The 19,630-nt window shown below is 38.6% G+C and overlaps 1 pseudogene; it reads left to right on the top strand.

The window, feature by feature from the left end:
• Positions 1–1,770: 1,770 nt before the first annotated feature.
• Positions 1,771–1,890, top strand: LOC129883827 (5S ribosomal RNA; annotated as a pseudogene).
• The last annotated feature ends 17,740 nt before the right edge of the window (positions 1,891–19,630 follow it).

Raw genomic sequence — 19,630 nt, 5'->3', positions numbered from 1 at the left:
TACTTGCTTGAGGTGATTCCAAGTGTCGCCTTCCTAGGCTGCTATGTGTCCTTCTCTTCTCTTCCACGTGGGTTCGTAATCTCATTTTATTTTAAGAGCCTATGTAATCCATGCTACGTAAGCTTGGTATGTCCTCCGGTAGCTTAGGTATGTAAGACTTCTAAGTTAGTAGATTACATAAGTAAATTTAGTCCTACGACTTATTACTTGGCCTCCAACTCCTTTCAGATTCTTATGACTCTATTTCCAACCTTCTCTACTGTGGGGTATCTCATTCTTCTTTCCTTAGAGTTGTTTGATGTATGTGGATAGTAGGGGTATCATGTCCATATTAAATAAGGTTAGGAACACATCTCAAGGTTCAAAAGTGCGGGGTGTAACATCCTCCCCCCTTTTGAACATTTGTCCTCAAATATTAATTGGGCTTATAAGGTTTTATGAGGATTTTAGGGGTCCTGTATAATCGTCATCTCTTAACTCAGTTAGGAGGTTATATTACCTTTGTATATGGTGAACAAGCCAGGATGGCGATAGGTTGTTCTTCGCAGGATAACTCCTTTATTATGTTGACTTTATCCACAGAGAATATTCTGAAAGGGTTCACTTATACAGTTATGGGACATTGATGGGTGGAAGACTAGGGGTACTATTTTTAAACCAGATAGTAGGGCCACTTCATAGGCAACTTTGCCTATTCCACACATGGTCTGGTAAAGACCAATGTATCTCGTGCTTAACTTCTCTCTTCTTGCCGAACCTCATTACTCCTTTCATGGGCGACACCCTCAAAAAACCAAATTTTCACTTGAATTTCCAAAGAGCGACGTTGATTGTCTGAATATAGCTTCTGTCAACTTTGGGAAGCTAATAAGTTTCCCTGAATAAGCTTTACCTTCTATAACACTTATTGAACCATGTCTGGTCTTATTAGTCGTGTTTTGAATAAAACCAAACCAACCAATTGGTGACCTACACTGTCTGCCATACAACGTTTTGTATGGGGCCATCCGGATACTAGAACGATAGTTAATATCATAATTACTTCTGACAGGTGGTAGGCAATTGTTTGAGTTACCTTTGGGGCCAACCGCATAGGCCCGCAACATATCTTCTATCGTGTAGCTGGTAAACCTATTATGTCCATTAGTCTAAGGGTAAAGTAGTTTACAAAGACTTATCTGTCTTCCCAGTTTCCTCGTAGACTGATCTTCAGTGGTTAACTGTAACTTGGGCTCTTTCATCTGGGATAATAGCTATGGGGACTCCATAAGGTCCTACAACCCCTTTACCTTATAATTTAACACCTTCTCGGCTGAGCAGGTAGCCTTTGATTGAAGGAGCATGGGTTAATATTGTTAATCTGCAGGTAACATTCCCTCCAGAGTCATCTATCCATGGAGTGCGAAGTGAGTCTTATAGCCAAGGTCGTATTGTGGAATCTTCGACCTCGTGTAGTACTTCCTTCCTTCTTTAAATGACATCAACTGGTACCCTTACCTTTTGGGTTTTGCTTTTTGCCCCTCAGAGGTGGTTGCCAAGTGGTGTCGAAATTCCCTTACCCACTGGCCCATATATCTATTCCATGGTTTGCCTATCATTAACTGGTGTTACGTTAAAGAACTGTGGCATACAAGTGTGCCATCAATTAGTAATCAACTAATCCTTCTTGTGTTTCTCAAGCCCTTTTTACAATTCCCTTAACTTAACTTATAATACTCTAAGTACATAATCTCATGTCATTCCTCCGCTGCTAGTTCGTACTCTTCCATCTCGCGTGATCATACCAGCATTAATGCACTAAATTCCACCCGAATTTCAAAGTTAAGCATGCTTGGGCGAGAGTAATACTGGGATGGGTGACCTCCCTGGGAAGTCTTCGTGTCGCGTTTCATTGCAATACTTACAATAATGTGTGAGGCACTCAACTTATCCCAAGATTTACCTTAGCATTGTTTTGCAAGTCTTCACATTTCACCCTGCCCTTTCTCCTGTTATCTTGCAACCGGTATAAGGTTAGTTCTTTAGTTCCACCATGACCATGTCCCCTTTTGGTCATTTGATTTAACTTCTCCTATTGTATTCACTCCTTTTTGTATACACCCATTCATTAGGGTCTCTGCTCATGGTTCCCCGTATGGTCTTAGATATCATGGCTTCTATCCATTATGACTAGCTTTTAAATCTTGCTAGCTCGTTCTAGCATGGGATTTCCCTTGAAGTTTTAAGTGTTCACCTTAACACGTTGTAGTGTCGGTTGGTTTCACCTCACGCTTATAGGTATCCTATCCACTTCCCCCCTTTAAGGTGTATCCATTTCGTTGCCTGTTTATTTTCAGGCTTCCAAATACATATGAATCTTTTCCAACACATTTAATATACTACACCATACCTATACCTTAGGTTACCTATGTACGAGATTTTAACACAATCAGAAGGTGCTTATCATCATTTCAAATTTCCCCCTTCTGGGGCACTTATATTTTGATGACACATGTTTCAAACTTGGTCATAATACTATCTTACTCCCAAAGGGATACCACTTATCTTTCCTATTGACTTCGCAATGCAGTAGTTGTTCTGCAAACCTACTTTCCTTATCCTTGAAGGATCCCACTATTCTCTAAGATGGCGTCACCTATACATAATCCTTCTTTATGCCTCAAGAGCTTTCACCCTTGTTGTGCCTTCGATGCTCAATTCCTTAGCAACATACCGAGTTTACCTCAATAGTAGGTCCATTCTATCGCCACATTGTCGCACTTATGCCTTTAAATTTACAACTATACATTCTCCTCTTGTTCCGCTCTCGTATTCAGTTACCTATGTCTATCTTGGGTGCCTTTGTTAGAATTTCCTCCCCATCTCCCCCGTGAGTTAGCCAAGGTATGACATCTATCTATTCTCACCTTGCTTTTCTACAATAAAGTCTCTTGTTGGTGTTGTTACCTCAAATGGGTCTATCAATTCAGGTTTCACTCCGACCTTACTAGCAACAAAAGGGGATATATATACGATAAAGTAGAATCAGGGTTTATTAATGCACGTGTATCCTAGAAGAAGATTTGTAATATACCTGTAGCCATATTTGGTGGCGCCTCCCAGTTCTGTCTGCTAGCTAAAGCATGAATACGACTAGAAGGACCGCTAGAACTAGAAGGTCCACCATGGCCCACTAATATATAAGTACCCCACCCCATAGGGCACGTAGCCACTGAAGAAGAAGAACCCGCAACTGTCCCCATAGGCGGAGCTGTACCACTTAGCCTGCTTCTGAATTTACATGTTCTCGTGAAATGGCCTTGACGGCCACACGTAAAACAAGCACCTATCCTAAAATAGCATTTCCCGAAATAAGTCCTATCACAACGAGGACACTCAGGCAAAGGTTTCCTTGATTGATGTGAACTATTGCCCATCTATGGACCTGGCACCCTAGAATTCTGACCGACTCCTGGACATCCCATGCTATCGAATCTCCAAATTGGGAACTGAGGGGGTGCACTCTTGGTTTGTTAGGAAGGGTATTCACTATACTGTTGAGGGTGTCCGCCTTGGAATTCCACCAAATCACCAGCCGACTTAGCTTTCTTATGTTGGCCTTCATCATAACCTTTATCGGGCTGTTTTCCTCTGTATTGCCCCTTTCTCCCTCGCCCATGCCTTCTAGCCTGCCCTTTCACTAATCTGGTCAACAATAAAACTGCTTCTTTCATCGCCCTATCCTCTGGCCCTGGCTGTGGGGCTGAAGGTCCAAATACTGGGGCCTTCGGATCTGCGACTACTGCTACCCTAGGCTCCTCTAGAGGTGGCAGCATAGTAGAGCTTGCCAACTGGAACACAATCTCCAGCATAGACTGGGCACGAGTCCTAGTAACCTTTGGGGCCTGACCCATTTCTTCTGCTATTGGCTTTCCCTTCTGGGCGGTCATTGCTTTTCTTGAAAACATCACTGCAAATATAATGGTTTGTTAGGAAGAAATCATCCTAACTGCTATTACCATTAATTCAACAATTAGCTTATTTCTCTGGGTCAACCACACTCCTAGGTTTATCAACTCTTATCGTTACGATGGTCTCTACCTTTCAAGGCCTATTCCAATCCTATACCTCCTTCTTTTTTTTATTTCTAAGAAAAATTTGGGCAGAGTTTCCTCTGTATTTCTTACTATCCCAAACCTGCACACAGAAAATGCCAACAATGCCTCACAGGGCCAACATATATATACATCCATATCGTAGCCACATGGGGTGCCTAATATTAATACCATATATATGTATGCTAATGACTCTTAATTCATTTGGAACTCAAAAATCAGCCCAAAACATAGAGAGAAAAACGTGAGAAGAAGAAGAGAAAGGGGCAGCCATGGTTTCTAAGAAATTATGGTAAGTTCTTCAATTTTCCTTTGTGAATTAATTATCTATGATATTCCTCAACCCCGTGGAGGTATATACATATATCTTACGATGTCTACGGAATTAATTATTCAGCTTGGAACTTGAGAGAAAGTTGAAAGAACAAACAGGGAAAACGTTAAAAACTAGTTAACAAACCCGTTTTTGGAGGGGATGGTGGTTAGTAATATTGGTATAACTTCTTGTGTATAGCTTCTTTTCGGGTGATTAAATATTTTTTGGAAAGGAATTTCATAGGTCTATAACTTTCACTTATACTTTAAAATCCAGGTTTGCTCTTAGCTTTTTGAAAAAGGGTGATGAAGTGTAGAGGAGGTACTTCCCAAATTTTAGTTTTGGAAATCTTACACGGACTACTGTTGGTGTTTTAGGCATATCTTTTTCTACAGAATTGATGTAGGTATTATTAGAAATTTTATGATACCCTAAGACACATTTCTATAACTTTAATGAAGGATGTAAATCCTTTTTGCCTCCATTACCCCTTTGAAATGAAGCGACAAGGTAAAACAATAAGCTGTCCAGAATTCACATTTTGATAGTTTTGAGTGAGTTGTTGCTGCAGGGGTGTAATGTATTGTTGCAGGGCCTAAATTCATTATAAAAGGGGTATGGATGCTTCTGGTTTCATCCACATGACCCCTCGTTTCGTATAATGAAAGGCGTTATAGAATAAAGACTAGACGCCCTATTTGATATCACCTTTTTGAATAAGTCATTTGGAGTTTATATTGTATATTGTTGGTGTGAATTGTTGCAGGTTGTTGTTGTTGGTTGTCTCTAGGTCTTAGGGAACTAATTGGAAATTTTGATAGGGCACATTATAGGGGAGGTGCTGCCTAATTTTCGGCGACGTCTTGGCAAATAATAGAACTAGTCAGCGAAACGAGTAAGGAAATAGATTCCATTAATACTAAGGTGTAACCTAGGGTGCTGGAAAGTTAAGAGGGGTTGATATTCCTACTAATTTCATGTTGAATAGGTTCAAAGGATGGCGAGGCAAATAGGATAAGGAATAATTCAGACAAGGTATGTAAAGCTTTCTCTTGGCATGTTTTGGTATAAGTTCGTACAGCTATATTTCTTTCCTTTTGGTAATATTTAGCCTTAAGTGAATTGTATATGAAGTGCGGGGATAATTCCATTCCCAGAATTCCGAGTATGCCTCATAACCCCTATCCACTGTTCATTATTAGAGTTCTTGTAAGGATTAAGTAATAGCCTAGTAGGGCTTCTACGTGTTAAACAGTAGCGTGTGGAAAGCTATCTCTTATTTCCATTGATATGTATTGGATACGAAAATGAGATTATGACGCCATAATGGTTCACCGAGACCATAATGGGTCGGGTATGAAATATGTATATGAAGATCACCTAAAGGAAAGTACAAACTATATAAAGTTTATTCTCTTTCTTCTTTTGGGCATGTCTTTATCTTAGTCGTAAGTTGAATATGATATGAGATCCCGATGTAAATCCATTCTTAGTTATCTCGCATTTACTTTTGAATAACGAACTCTAGTAGTAGTAGAACTATTTCCCTAGAAACTTACAGATGTTAAAAAAATACCAAATGTACAGGCTCCAAGTCTTAAAGACTATATGATACTAAGTGTTTTAATTTCATAAACGATTTGGCCCTATGTTAATACATGTCTAGGGTACCCAAGATTACTTTTGACGCAGCCTATAATGGAACTTAGAGGATACTCGAGATGACTACACCATTGCTCGGGCCTCAGGCAAAAGCTTAACTTTCTTATTTTGTCAAGTCTCCGATATGATTTAAATTGCATATAGTTACTCACTACTTTACTCATGTATACTGTAACACTTCTTTCACCGAGTCTCGGGCCAGGTCCGTTCGTGCACAACTCACTGCATTGTCCACCGAGCCCTTCACTAGAGGGTCGAGTACGTATGTATATATATATGATGATGATGTGTTGCAATAAGGTGGTGATGGCGTCGGGCCTATGATGACCCTAAAGATATGATTCACCAGACCCCTGAAAGGGCCAGCTATATTGTATAATTTGAGCATGCATGCTTTCATGATTTATAGAGTATAGGTACAGGTTTCTAATTTTGATATTTTATCCCCTGCTTCTCTACTTCAGATATGCTTCCATTTGTATTATGTTATGTTTTACATACTCAGTACATATGTCGTACTCACCCTCTTCTTCGGGGGGCTGCGTTCATGCCTGCAGGTACAGATACAGGTTTTGGGAGTCTGTCAACTTAGAATTCTATGCAGCTCAGCTGGAAGAGGCTCCATTGTATCGGGGCCTAGTGTTTGATACTGTCCACTGATGTATAAAAATTTTTTGTCCATTCGGGGGTACGGCGGGGGCCCTGTCTCGCCATATGTTATCAGTTATGTTTTTAAAGGTCTGCAGACATGTATATATGGGTTGTGTATGTCAGTGTGATTCAGCTGGGTCTATATGATATATGATATATGTTATTATGTTATGGCAGCCTTATCGACTTGCGTGCCCTGTCATATTGTGATACAAACAAAAAGGGCTACAGGTTTATGAAAGTATTATCGCGCAGTGGGGCTCTGTTACATAATATTGTTTTATTTATAGTTCAATTTGACCACAACTGATAGCTAGGTATACAGGGGGGTCCAGGTCGGACCCCAGTCACGGCTTATGGGGTTGGGTCGTGACAGAAGTGGTATCAAAGCAGTTCGTCCTTGGAGTGTCTGCAGACTGTGTCTAGTAGAGTCTTGGTTATCGATGTGTTGCGCGCCACATCTATAAACAGGAAGCTACAAGACATTTAGGATGTTACCTTTCTTCTACATCGGAGATCGTGCTTTAGATCTGAGTCATAGAAAAATTCCTTATACTAACCTTGGATCTTAACAGAAGGACGACACCAATAGAAGGAAGTAATTGACGATATGGAAAGTTACGAAGCATGTAGGTAAGTAAAGTAAAGCCACGGAAGATATCCATCGGGTAAGGTATTGAAATATAAAGTTGAAACTTGAAAGGAAAGCAGACAGAAAGTAAAATAGATGCAGTTTGAAGTTGGACATATGAGGTAAGTCCAGTATTTTTATATTATTGTTGACGTTGAAAGCCCTGTGTGGTTGTGATATGAGATGACATTGAAAGCCATGTGCGGCTGTAATATGATATATATTTATATATGTTGGCCCTGTGAGGCATTGTTGGTATTTTCTGCGTGCAGATTTTGGGATAAGTAAGAAATGTAGAGAAAACTCTACCGAAATTTTCCCAAAACAAGAAAAAGGGAGTAAAACATAGCTTATAACATGTCTTGGAAATTGATATACCCATATTATGCCAAATTAAAGGTGTAAGAGGTACTCTTCAGGTCGTCGATAAGGGACACTCTCTTTACTTGGGGAAGTTTATTTTGTAAAAAAAAAAAGTTTGTCTGAGTAGTACAGTTAAGACTGCAGTATCTCCAGCCATAATGGTGCTATGGAAAAAAAAAGAGAAGCTCGGGTTGAAGGGTGAGATGTCCAGTAATTGAATATTACTCTTTTCGAAAGTACCAAGCCCCAACTCCTATTGTAAATTGGATGGGTTGTTCATAACTCGAGGATAAACTTGAAAGGAGATCAGGTAGGTCAAGTATTAAAAGAAGTACTGTGATGTGTAAGAGGTTCTGATTTCTTCCAACAATGGTTGGAAAATGATTTATGATAACAGTTTATAGTTCTCCACTGACTAATTGGGAAAAGAACTTTTAACAGAAGCACCTCAAAGAGATGTCAGGAACTGAATATATGTACGAACTAAAAGGGGGATATTTAAATATGAATTGAACCGTGTGATACAATTATGTAGGAATAAAGTGAGACCGCTAATAAGGCGCCCTTGGTAGAGGCTAACTAAGTTAAAAGACTGCGTTGAGTACGCAAGAAGAGTATGGAGCTTAAGATATAAAGGAATAACGCGTGTGCACAACGTCGCCCCAATAATAGGGGAACCCTTAAAAGACAAAGACATCAGACTTAGGGAATAAATAATGCAACTTACGTTCGTCCCAAGAAACAAAGGATATAGGTTGGGACAAAGCCATTGCTTCAAGAAAACCTAGAATAGTTATTGTCGGAATATTGGCACTACCTAGTTGGGATTGGAACGACTACAAGTACTAATTAAATTTTGATGAAGATAAGTAGGATGTGGCCTCGAACGAGTTGTTCCATGGATCCCATTACTAGAGTACAGAATAATAGATGAGATGTTGCACTATGTATGGAAAGGTTCTCATCGCCTTGTAGTTTCACCAAGATTTCGTACACATACAATCAGGTTATGAAATATACGGGAAGACGGGGACCTGATGCGGTACCAAATAGATTGGTGAACGGAATTGGACAAAAATTGAGATTGGACATAAAGGCGTAGAGCAAAGTATAAACAGAGGAAAGTACGGGTACTCTCTAAAGGGGGGAAGTTAATGAGAAAATGGAAAAAGTAAGAGGATGCAATTAATATGGCAATATATTTGAGATGGATGTCTAAACATCCACAAGATATCTTGCCGAGCTAAGTTAGAAAGGTCCGAAAGCTACCAATAATTGGACGGAAGCCAGAATGCTATATAAGGCAGCGTTAAGAAGTTTGTGATGAGACTCTGAACAACATAACACTAGAAGGCGGCTGCATATAAAAACAAAAGAGTGTAACCATGAAAGGATATCAACCAACTTAAGAGACATTACAAGGATAATGACAGCATGATAAACCAAAAGCCAAAATGTTGGTTATAGAGTTAGTCGCAAATGATGTTGCGATAGATAAATAACCAAATAAAAAGGAAAAGAAAGCCTCATGTGGTAGAAAATGAGGAGAACACAAAGTGAATAGAGGATAGTGGAGCTAAAGGTCTACGCCGATACTGGAAGCGAGATAACAGACGAAAGGACATGGCAAAACATAAAGACTCGCAAGACAACGCTGAGGTAAATCTGGAGCTAAGTTGAGTGCCCCACACATTATGGAAAGTATTACAATGAAACGCAACATGAAGACTTCCTAGAGAGGTCACCCATCCCAATATTACTCTCACCCCAGCACGCTTAACTTCAAAATTCTGATGGAACTTAATGCGTTAGTGCTGGTGTAATCGTGCGAGATGGAAGAATCTAAACTAGCGACGGAGAAACGATATGAGATTATGTACCCAGAGTATTATAAGATACATTAAGGCAATTGTAACAAGGGTTTAAGCAAAACAAGAAGGATTAGCTAATTGCTAACTGACGACACACTCAAATGCTAGAGCTCTTCAACATAGAACCAGTTAATGAAAGGAAAACCACAAAATGACTATATGGGCCAGTGGGCGAGGGAATTTCGACACCGCTTGGCAGCCAACTATGAGGGCGAAAATAAAAAGCAAAACCCAAAAGGTAAGGGTACCAACTGATGTAATTTATGAATGACAGGAAGCAATACCCAAGGTCAAAAATTTCACAATATAACCAGGACTACAAGACTCATTTCGCACTCTAGCACCAGATGACTCTAGAGGGAAGGTTACTTGTGGATCAACGATATTAGTCCCTGCTCCTTCGATCAAAGGTTACCTACTCCGCCGAGAAGGTGTAAAATGGTAGAATAAAAGAGTGGTAGGACCTTACGGAGTCCCCACAGCTATTGTCCTAGGCAAGGGAGCCCAAGTTGTAATTAACTATCAAGAGATACAAAGATAGATTAAGTCAAATTACCGAAATGGAATTAGTGCTATGGGTGGAATAAGACATGGCCACGAGTGGACCAAAGATCTACCCCAACATCGAGTATAGGATAAGGGAGAAAAAGGCAGGGTAAAACATAAGGACTAGCGAGGTAATGCTAGGATACTTCTTGTACCCTCTCATATTCTTGTAAAGGTAAAGAATGATACAAGATAATGTGTCTAGAGGATTACAAGTGGGGGTAAGGGAAATTGTGAAAGGGTCTAAGTAAAACTGACTGAACTAGCTGGTTACTACAGGATAGTGAGCTTCTATGCCAAAACCCTTTTGGAATTATACCAGATCATGCTTGACAAAGCAAAGAACGACTACGAGAGCCATTATATGAGGGGACTGCAGCATTATTCGGTATCCAACCCTAAGGATTAGAAAAAAGGGGGAGAAGGACCCAAAAGATCGAATGCTAGTTAAAGTTCTGAAAAGAGTCGAGAAGTACTATACGAGGCTAATGGTTCCCAAACTATCAACATTGTTATGAACCTATTTTATATCCTGTAAGAGTAGGGTGCTATATGGGTTATTGCGAGTAGGCTAACAAATCTGCTCATTTTCTTTCAAACAAAACCACCTATGCAGTTGGAACTAGGTGAAGTTATAGGACAAGGAGGTAATAAGGTTCTGTGAGGTTTCTCCTGCTAATATCTCAGATAGAGGGACTTTAATTATGATTAACGTCTAGGGATCAGTCCAAGAAAAGCTCGGGAGCACAGATAGGTCTTCGTACCGCATTTTTCCTTGAGCTGCTGGATCGACTGAGCATACTATTAAGTGGTTGGCTTTAAGAGTAACTAAGACAATCGTCCACCACTTATTGAGTTTAACTACCATAATGGCTACCACTCTGGTATTCCAATGACTCCGTACAAGACTGGTAGAGTAAGACGTGCAAGTCCCCTATTAGATGGGTAGATGTTAGAAAGACTAAGCTAAAAAGGCCCCGACATGATTAAGCAAGCTATTGACTAAAAGACCAGAGTCGGCATGAATGATATATAGATAATCGACATCGACATATAGAGTTCAAACTGATGATTGGATGTTCATAGCAGGGTCACCTAGAAAAGGAAACTTAACCTAAAATATATTAGACTGTATCAAGTTACTCATAAGGTGGGCAATGTGGCTGGTAAGTTGAGCTTACCACCTCATTTGGAAACTATACGGCCAGTCCCTCAGATAGGAATGCTTTGCAAAGATACTTATGAGCCACCCAGGGTATATGCCATAGGTGAGGTCTAGGAGATGGAATCCAGTGAGGAAAAACCTATCGCCATCTTAGATCAGCAAATAGGAAGATTGTAGACTAAAGACATGTCTTCCGTCAAGTTACGGTGGAAAAACCAAAACCAGAAAGAGAATGATCGGGGAACCAAAAAGAATATGAAACACAAGTATTCGCACCTGTAACCAATATTTATAGGTAACCCCAACTCCTGAAACATATATATGGTGTACTTGTATAGAAGTATGTGTTAAGAAAATAGCAAAGAATCTCCGTACAATTTGTATAAGGTTCTAAGAGAAGTTTTGTCTAACATTCGGGGACGAATGTTCTAAAGGGAGGAAGGATGTTACACCCCACCCTTTTTTAAACTCGAAATGTCTCATAAGTTCCTTGGACATTATCATGCAAGCCGGATACGCTACGACACAATCAAATGACTCTAATGAAGGGAGAATGTGATATCCCATAGTAGAGAGGGTTGGAAATGGAGTCATAAGAATTCGGAAGGAATTGGAGGCCAAGAAAAGAGTTGTAGGACTCGATTTACCTATGTAAGCTACTAAGTTAAAAGTATTATACACTTGAGCTACTTAAGGATATATCAAGCTTACGTAGTACGGATTATATCGACTCTTAAAACAAGATAAGATTACGAACGCATGGGGGAGAGGAGAAGGTGACACGTGGCAGCAAAAGGAGGTGCCATGTGGTAGCCTAGGGAAGTGCCACATGGTAGTAGGTGACCCACCTTCTTAGGGTCAAGTAGGTAACCCACCTACTTGGGGGTGGGCCCTAATAAGGACATGTGGCAGCCTTGGAGGCTAAGGGTGTATTCGTGGCCCAATAAGGGCTTGACACGTGTCACCCTTAGGGGCTGACATGTGTCACTTCCTACATAAGAGGGTGGTTTCAGAAAATAAAGATTGCATTGACTATGGCTTTAGTTTTGACCTTACCTACATAAGAGGGTGGTTTCACCATTTACTATGATACGTCTATAATCGGGTATGGTTGTGTCTTAATGCAGAATGGTAACGTTTTGGCATATGCTTCTCACTAGTTAAAGATTCATGAGTAGAATTATTATTGCACTCAAGATTTGGCATCACTATCTGTATGGTGAGCCATGTGAAGTCTATATTGATCACAAAAGTTTGCAATATATATTCAAGCAAATAGATCTGAATTTCAGATAACGACGGAGGTTAGAGCCACTTAAGATTACGATCATACTATTTTGTATTATCCCATAAAGGAAAATGTGGTGGAAATGCCTTTACTAGGAAGTCTATTGGGAGCTTGGCCTGGATTTCTACTAAAAGGCGACCAATATCAAGGGAAATTTAGGCTTTATCCAATCAGAGAGTTTAAAATGATCATACATTACCCAGCAGGTTACTTCCAGGTACTGTGGTACAATCATCCTTAGTTGGATAAGTCAATATTTGCCAATATCATGATCCCAAACTTGTAAGACTATGAGATCGGGTACATAATAGAGGGGTGAAGTAATTCTCTAGTGATGGTGAGGGCGTTCTATGTGGATATGGTAGATTGTTTATTCCCGTGTGGGTTATGTGAAACAGATAATACTTAAAGAGGCTCATAGTTTATGATACTCTATCCACCCAAGGACTACGAAGATGTATTAAGATTTGCATGGATTGTACTGGTGGAAAGGTAAGAAGGATGACATTTTGAAACATGTGACTAGTTGCTTGAACTGTCAAGAAGTAAAATATGAACATTAAAAACCTAGTGGAGTATTGAAAAACTTGATTATCCCAGAGTGGAAGTGGGAAAGAATTACTATAGATTTCATTGTTGGGTTGCCAAAAACTTTCGAGAAGCATGACTTAGTTCGGGTAATTTTGGATAGACTCACAAAATTTGCCCATTTTATACGAGTTTGGGTGACTCATAATACAAAATAGTTAGCAGATATTTACCTTCGAGAGATAGTTCAACTTCATGGGGTGCCTATTTCAGTAATATCAGATCGAGGTTCACAGTTCACTTCAGGGTTTTAGAAGTCTTTTCAAAAGTCATTGGTTTTACAGGTTAACTTGAGTACAACTTTTTCATCCCAGACTAACGAACAGTCAAACTGAGTTATTCAGATCTAGGAAGATATGCTTAGAGCTTACGCAAATGATTTTGGTTTTTATTGGGATGAGCAGTTGCCTTTGAAAAATTTCCTTATAATAATAGCTACCAATCGAGTATACAGATGGCTCCATATGAGGCTCTATATGGTCGTATATATCGATCACCAATTGGATGGTTTGAACCTGGCGAAGTGCAATTATTATGTCCATATTTTGTTCAACAAGCATTAGAAAAAGTTTCATTGATACGAGAATGGCTTCTAATGGCACAAAGTAGGCAGAAGTCCTATATAGATAAAAGGGTATGAGATCTAGAGTTCATAAAGTGTGAAAAGGTCTTTTTGAAAGTTTCCCCTATGAAATGAGTTATGAGATTTGGTCGAAAAGGTAAGTAAATCCTAGATACATTGTTCCTTATGAGATTTTAGATAGGATTGGACCAATGGCATAACGACTTGATTTACCTCCGAGATTGTATGTCGTTCATCCTGTGTTTTATGTGTTCATGCTTTGATGATATGTTCATGATGATAACCATAAAATTCATCTAGAAGATGTGGGGATTGATGAGAATTTAGCATATGAAGAAGACCCGATATCTATTCTTGATAGGCAAGTGCAATAATTGATGTCGAAGAAAATAGCTTCGGTTAAAGTTTTATGGTGCAATCATCCAACCGAAGAGGCTACCTGAGAGTCTGAGGCAGACATGCGATATAGATATCTTCACCTATTTGAAAGTTTAGGTATGATTAATTCTAGACTCGTTCGAGAATGAACGTTATTTTAAGTGGGGGAGAATGTAATAACTCTTTTGTTTAATGAAGGGTAATTTGTAATTTTAACCCCTAATAATAATAATAATAATAAAGAAAATTAAAAGGAGTGGCTGCCCTTGCAGATTATTTTGCCCTCACAGTCCTACAGGGTAGAACTTTAGGGCAAATTTTGTTTCTATATATTTGGAAGAAAACAAACAAATCATAAATGAAATTCTTTGGAGGTAGAGTACGGCATATAAGAGTTCCTTTGACCATTGTTTGGGGAGATAATAAGCTTCAAGTAATGACATCAAATTTGTTCATAGTAAAATATACTAATTCCCTATTAAATTTGCATAAAGTAGTAATTTCTTTCTACTTTTACCATGCCTCTTAAAATAATAGAAGCAATGATTAGAAATCAATGATGTGATAGTGAGTATGGATTGAAAATCCTTAGGCAACTATGGTTCTAAGAATATTAAGCAAATAGGAACTTTAACCCATTTTTTGGCTACGAACTGGTGCAGCAAATGAATCTGCTGCTATAGCTTGATGCGAATTTTTTTTAATCTTTAATTCATGGTCTAAGGTTGAAATATTAAGGTTTAGCTCTAAGTTTAAAAGTTAGGATATTGACTCTTGACCCGACTAGTATAATTGATATCATAGATTAATACTTTTGCATAGATTGAAGCCATTGGGGGCTATTTGGTCAGTGTTCTACATGTGCAAGGTTGTGGGATTTGTCATTTGCAAGGTAAGTTACACTTGAAGCTTTAGTGCTTGCTTTTCAAACATTCTTTAAAAATGTGTTTTCTTTGTCTAGTTCATGTGTTGGGACAAGCGTGTGCTTGGCAGAATTAATGGTCTTTGATCAACTGTAGTTATGCTATTTTGTGAAGAATATCAAATACTTTTATAAGTTATATGTGGTATGACATTGGATATCTTTCTTCGTTATCATGATGTAGTTACTAGGGGAATACCTACCTATCGTAATACATTAGGGGCATACTTATGCTGCCGTGATATGTTAGGGGCTATGTACTTTAGTATACTTTCATGCATTATATATGCTATCATGGACTTGTTGAGATGATCGGTTGATCTCCTTCACTACCGTCTATGACAAAGTTTGAATGTGAATTGTTTCAAAACATGTAGTGTCCTTTTGAACATTCGGTTACTCCTATTTAGCTTTGTATTATGAATTACATTCTTGTGCATATGATAATGTATTTGTTATGTAGATGTATTTTCTAACTCTTGTTCTAGGGGTATTAAAGTATCTCACTCCTTACTTGCATGTCTATGTATATACTATAGCAGAGGGTGAGACTAGTGGTTAACTAGTTCGTTTGCGAGGATTTTCTCGCTAAGATTAGCCTTTGCATTGAACGTGGATACTACTGTTTCAGCTCTAGTTATTTATAGCTTACATCATCTTTTCCTAGTGGTTGCATGCCCGACATTGAACTCATGTAACTCTATTAGATGCTCCATGGTTTTGTTTTAGGATTTAGGCTAGATATACACTATTTAAGTGTCCATTCTTTTCATAAATTGATATATGGTTTTATTTGATAACTATTTCATTTTGAGGAGTTTTGATGAGTTTTGGAATTGTACACATTTTATCTTAGTGTTTAGATAATTTGGTTAAGTGTATGGATATTTGATTTGCCCGACAGGTAGTGATAACAGGTATCAGTCACATCTAGAGGTATTTTGGGATGTGACAAATATCAACTAATTGGTGGATTCACATTTTACTTCTATCAAGCATTTGGAGCATCATATTGGATAATTGTCAGCAATAATAAATAAGAGGAAGACTGGTACTTTACACAGTGACATGGTGCAAAATCATAGAAAAGATGGGCAATGCATGGTAGTGACAACGAGGAGTGGTAAGGCACTTTCTAACCCTATTAATGCAAGTACTAATTAGACAAAGGATGCAGCTACTGATATTCATGAACATGCCCGAAGATATCTAGATATGCTGGTAGTATTTGATGGTGATTATAAAGCTGAGGAGCTAATATTGGAGTATAAACAAAATGATGACCAAATGATGCCAAGCAAGTTGAGGAAAAGGTAGATACACCATTGCCACCACTTCGCAAGCCGCTACCTCCATTTCCATATAGACTAAAGAAAAACACTGAGGATCGAATGTTTCTAAAGTTTATATCCATGCTCAAGGAGATATCGATCAACATCCCATTGGTGGAAGCACTATAGCAAATTCTAATTTATGCCAAGTTCATGAAGGATTTGGTTTCAAAAAAGAGGACACTTTCTTTTGAGTCAGCCGATAATTTACATCATTGTAGTGCCATTTCTACAAGGTCCTTGGTTGAAAAGAAGGAAGATCTGGGTGTGTTCATCATACCTTGCATCATTGATGCTTTCGAGTTTGTAAGGTATCTATTTTATTTGGAAATTAGCAAAACCCTTATGCCCTATCCATCTATAGACAGTGGTCTTGGAGACACCAACCGACTTATATGCTGCTGCTAAAGCAGATAGATCTATGAAATAACCTGTAGGAATTTTGTATGATGTGTTGATGTGAGTGGGCTAGTTCATCTCCTCTGCCAATTTTTTCATATTGGATTCTCAAGTTGTTTTTGAGGTCCCTATCATCTTGGGGAGACCATTGTTTGCAATTGGCAGAGGATTCATAGATATAGCGAGTGTCGTTGATATGCCCATTGAGAAGAGGCTTGTTGTTAAGCCTTTAGCAGCTGTAATCATGAATATTAAAGGTAATAGTATTGATGGGTATGATGAGTCTATGAATGCTTTGAAAGGTATAGGATCACACACCTATGGTCCTAAAAAGCTAGATCTTGACTTAAAGAACAGGGCGACTCCACCAACTAAACCATCCATAGAGGATCCATCTGTACTTGACCCCAAAGAATTGCCAGTCCATTTAAGGTATTTATTTCTTAATAAAAATAACACTTTACTAGTGATTGTTGTTGCAGATTTAATTGAAGGATATGTCACAACACTAGTTGAGGTATTACAAAGGTACAAGAAGGCAATTGGTTCGACTATTGTTGATATCATAGGTATTCCTCCTGGCATTTGTACTCAAAAATTTAGGTGGAAGAGGATTGCATTCCTAGTATCTTACACCAAAAGAGACTAAACCTGCTTATGCAAGAGGTGGTAAAGAAGGAAATCATTAACTTCTTAGATGCAGGTGTTGTATATCCCATATAAAATAGCAGCTGGGTTAGCCCTGTTCAATGTGTCCCTAAGAAAGGAGGTATGACAGTCGTTGCAAATGATAAGAATGAACATGTCCCACTTAGGCCATCCACTAGATAGAGTCTACATAGATTACCGTGTTATACCCCATAGTTTTGTACCTTGAAAGGTTCTTAAGCTACTTGAGTTCATACCAAGCTTACATAGCAAGGATTACATAAGTTTGTAAAGTAAGACGAGATTATGAACTCATGAGGAGGAAAAGAACTTGACACATGGCAGCAAGAGGGAGTAATTGTTCTTTATAGTAACCTTGTTCAACTGATGGTAGTCAATGTACATTCTAAATAAACCATCTTTCTTTCTCACAAATAGGAAAGGATCGCCCTAAGGTGATATACTCAGCCTAATAAATCCCTTATCTATAGATCTCTTAACTTCTCTTCCAAGTATTTTACCTCAGATGGAGGCACTTTATATGGTAGAATAGAAATAGGCTAAGTATCTGGAAGAACTTCTACTTCCAAATCTATCTCCCTATCAAGAGGGACTCCGGGTAGATCCTCATGAAAGACTTTAGGAAACTCACTCACAAGTAGAACTAATTGAAAGGATGGTGTCTTTGCTTTATTATCTCTAACTTGGACAATGTGGTAAAGACACCTATTTGAGACTAAATTTCTGGCCTTAGGGTATGAAATGAATCGATCCTTAGGCAAAGCTAGAGTACTTTTCATCTCTATAATTGGTTCATTAGGAAACTAAAACTTGATTAGTCGGGTTCTATAGACCACTGATGCATAAAAAGTATAAAGACAATTCAATTAAAAAAAACATCAAAGTCTACCATGTGTAACTCAACTAAGTCTATAGAAGTATCTTTATGATAGAAAATATAAAATCATGATAGACTCTCTTATCTAGAATAGACTCACCATTAGGAGTATAAACACTTAATGGCTCTAAGTGTCATTCAAGAAGGATTCCAAACTTAACATCCATAAGAAGACATAAAAGGCAGTAGCACCTAGACCAAGTAATGTGTAAACATCATGAGAAAAGACTCAAAGCATACCAGTGAAAACATCTGGTGAATTCTCTTGGTCATGGCTATTATCCATAGCGTACAGATAGTTTGGACCTTCGCATGACCCTGAATCAGGACCTCTCTGCTTATCGCTATTTGGTGGTACTGCCAAAGAAAATTGGGCACTATTACCCTATTACCATGGTGCCATATGGGACATTCTTTTATAAAGTAACTAATATCCACACTTGTAACACCTACTTAGGATAATAAGACACTCTCCCCAATGAGACCTCTAACACTTACTACAAAACGGCATGCGTGAAGAACTCTAGACCATACTTCCCTAGGACTGAGAGCCTTAAGCTCTAAAATTCAAGTTACCTTGAGACCTCTTGTCATTTCTTTATTTGGTTGCAGGTGCACTCACTAAAGATGGTTCATAACTAGAAGACCTCTTCTAAAAAAATAGTAGTTGTCATTTCCACCCTTTTGATGGTTTGTCTCATTACTTATAGGCTTAGCTTTCATGATCTGGTGCTCCTACCTATCCTTTTTCTTGTTCTCTTCAACTCGTTGGGCGTACACCATCGTTACGGAGGTGTAGATATCTAATATCAACAAATATGCATGACACTCCTTCTTAACATGTCTACCTAATCTAGAAAAAACATCCTCATCTTGGCTCTCATATTAGGAATCATCTCTAGCGTATATTTGGACAGCTGAATGAACTTGAGGCTATATTCCTTAAAATTCATCCCCTCATACTTTAGATTCATAAATTTCTTTACACTTGCCTCCCCCATCTCTCACGGAAAATAAATGGTCTAGGAATGCATTTATAAACTCATCCTAGACTGCAGGCTTAATATCCTTACCTCTACATTCCTACCAATAGTTGTACTAGATATTGGCAACATCATTTAGATGATAAGAGATAAGTTTAATTCCCTCTCTCTCATTCACGTGCATTGCCTTAAAGATCTTCCACAGAGCATCAATAAAATTTTGAGGATCCTCCTCAACTCTAGATCCTATGAATATTAATGGGTTCATCCTCAAAAAGTCTCTAATTTTCTCAGAATCAAATGGATCTTAAGC

The sequence above is a fragment of the Solanum dulcamara genome, chromosome 3 (assembly GCF_947179165.1).
Source record: "Solanum dulcamara chromosome 3, daSolDulc1.2, whole genome shotgun sequence".
Classification (NCBI taxonomy): domain Eukaryota; kingdom Viridiplantae; phylum Streptophyta; class Magnoliopsida; order Solanales; family Solanaceae; genus Solanum; species Solanum dulcamara.
This window is presented reverse-complemented; position numbering and strand designations above follow the sequence as displayed.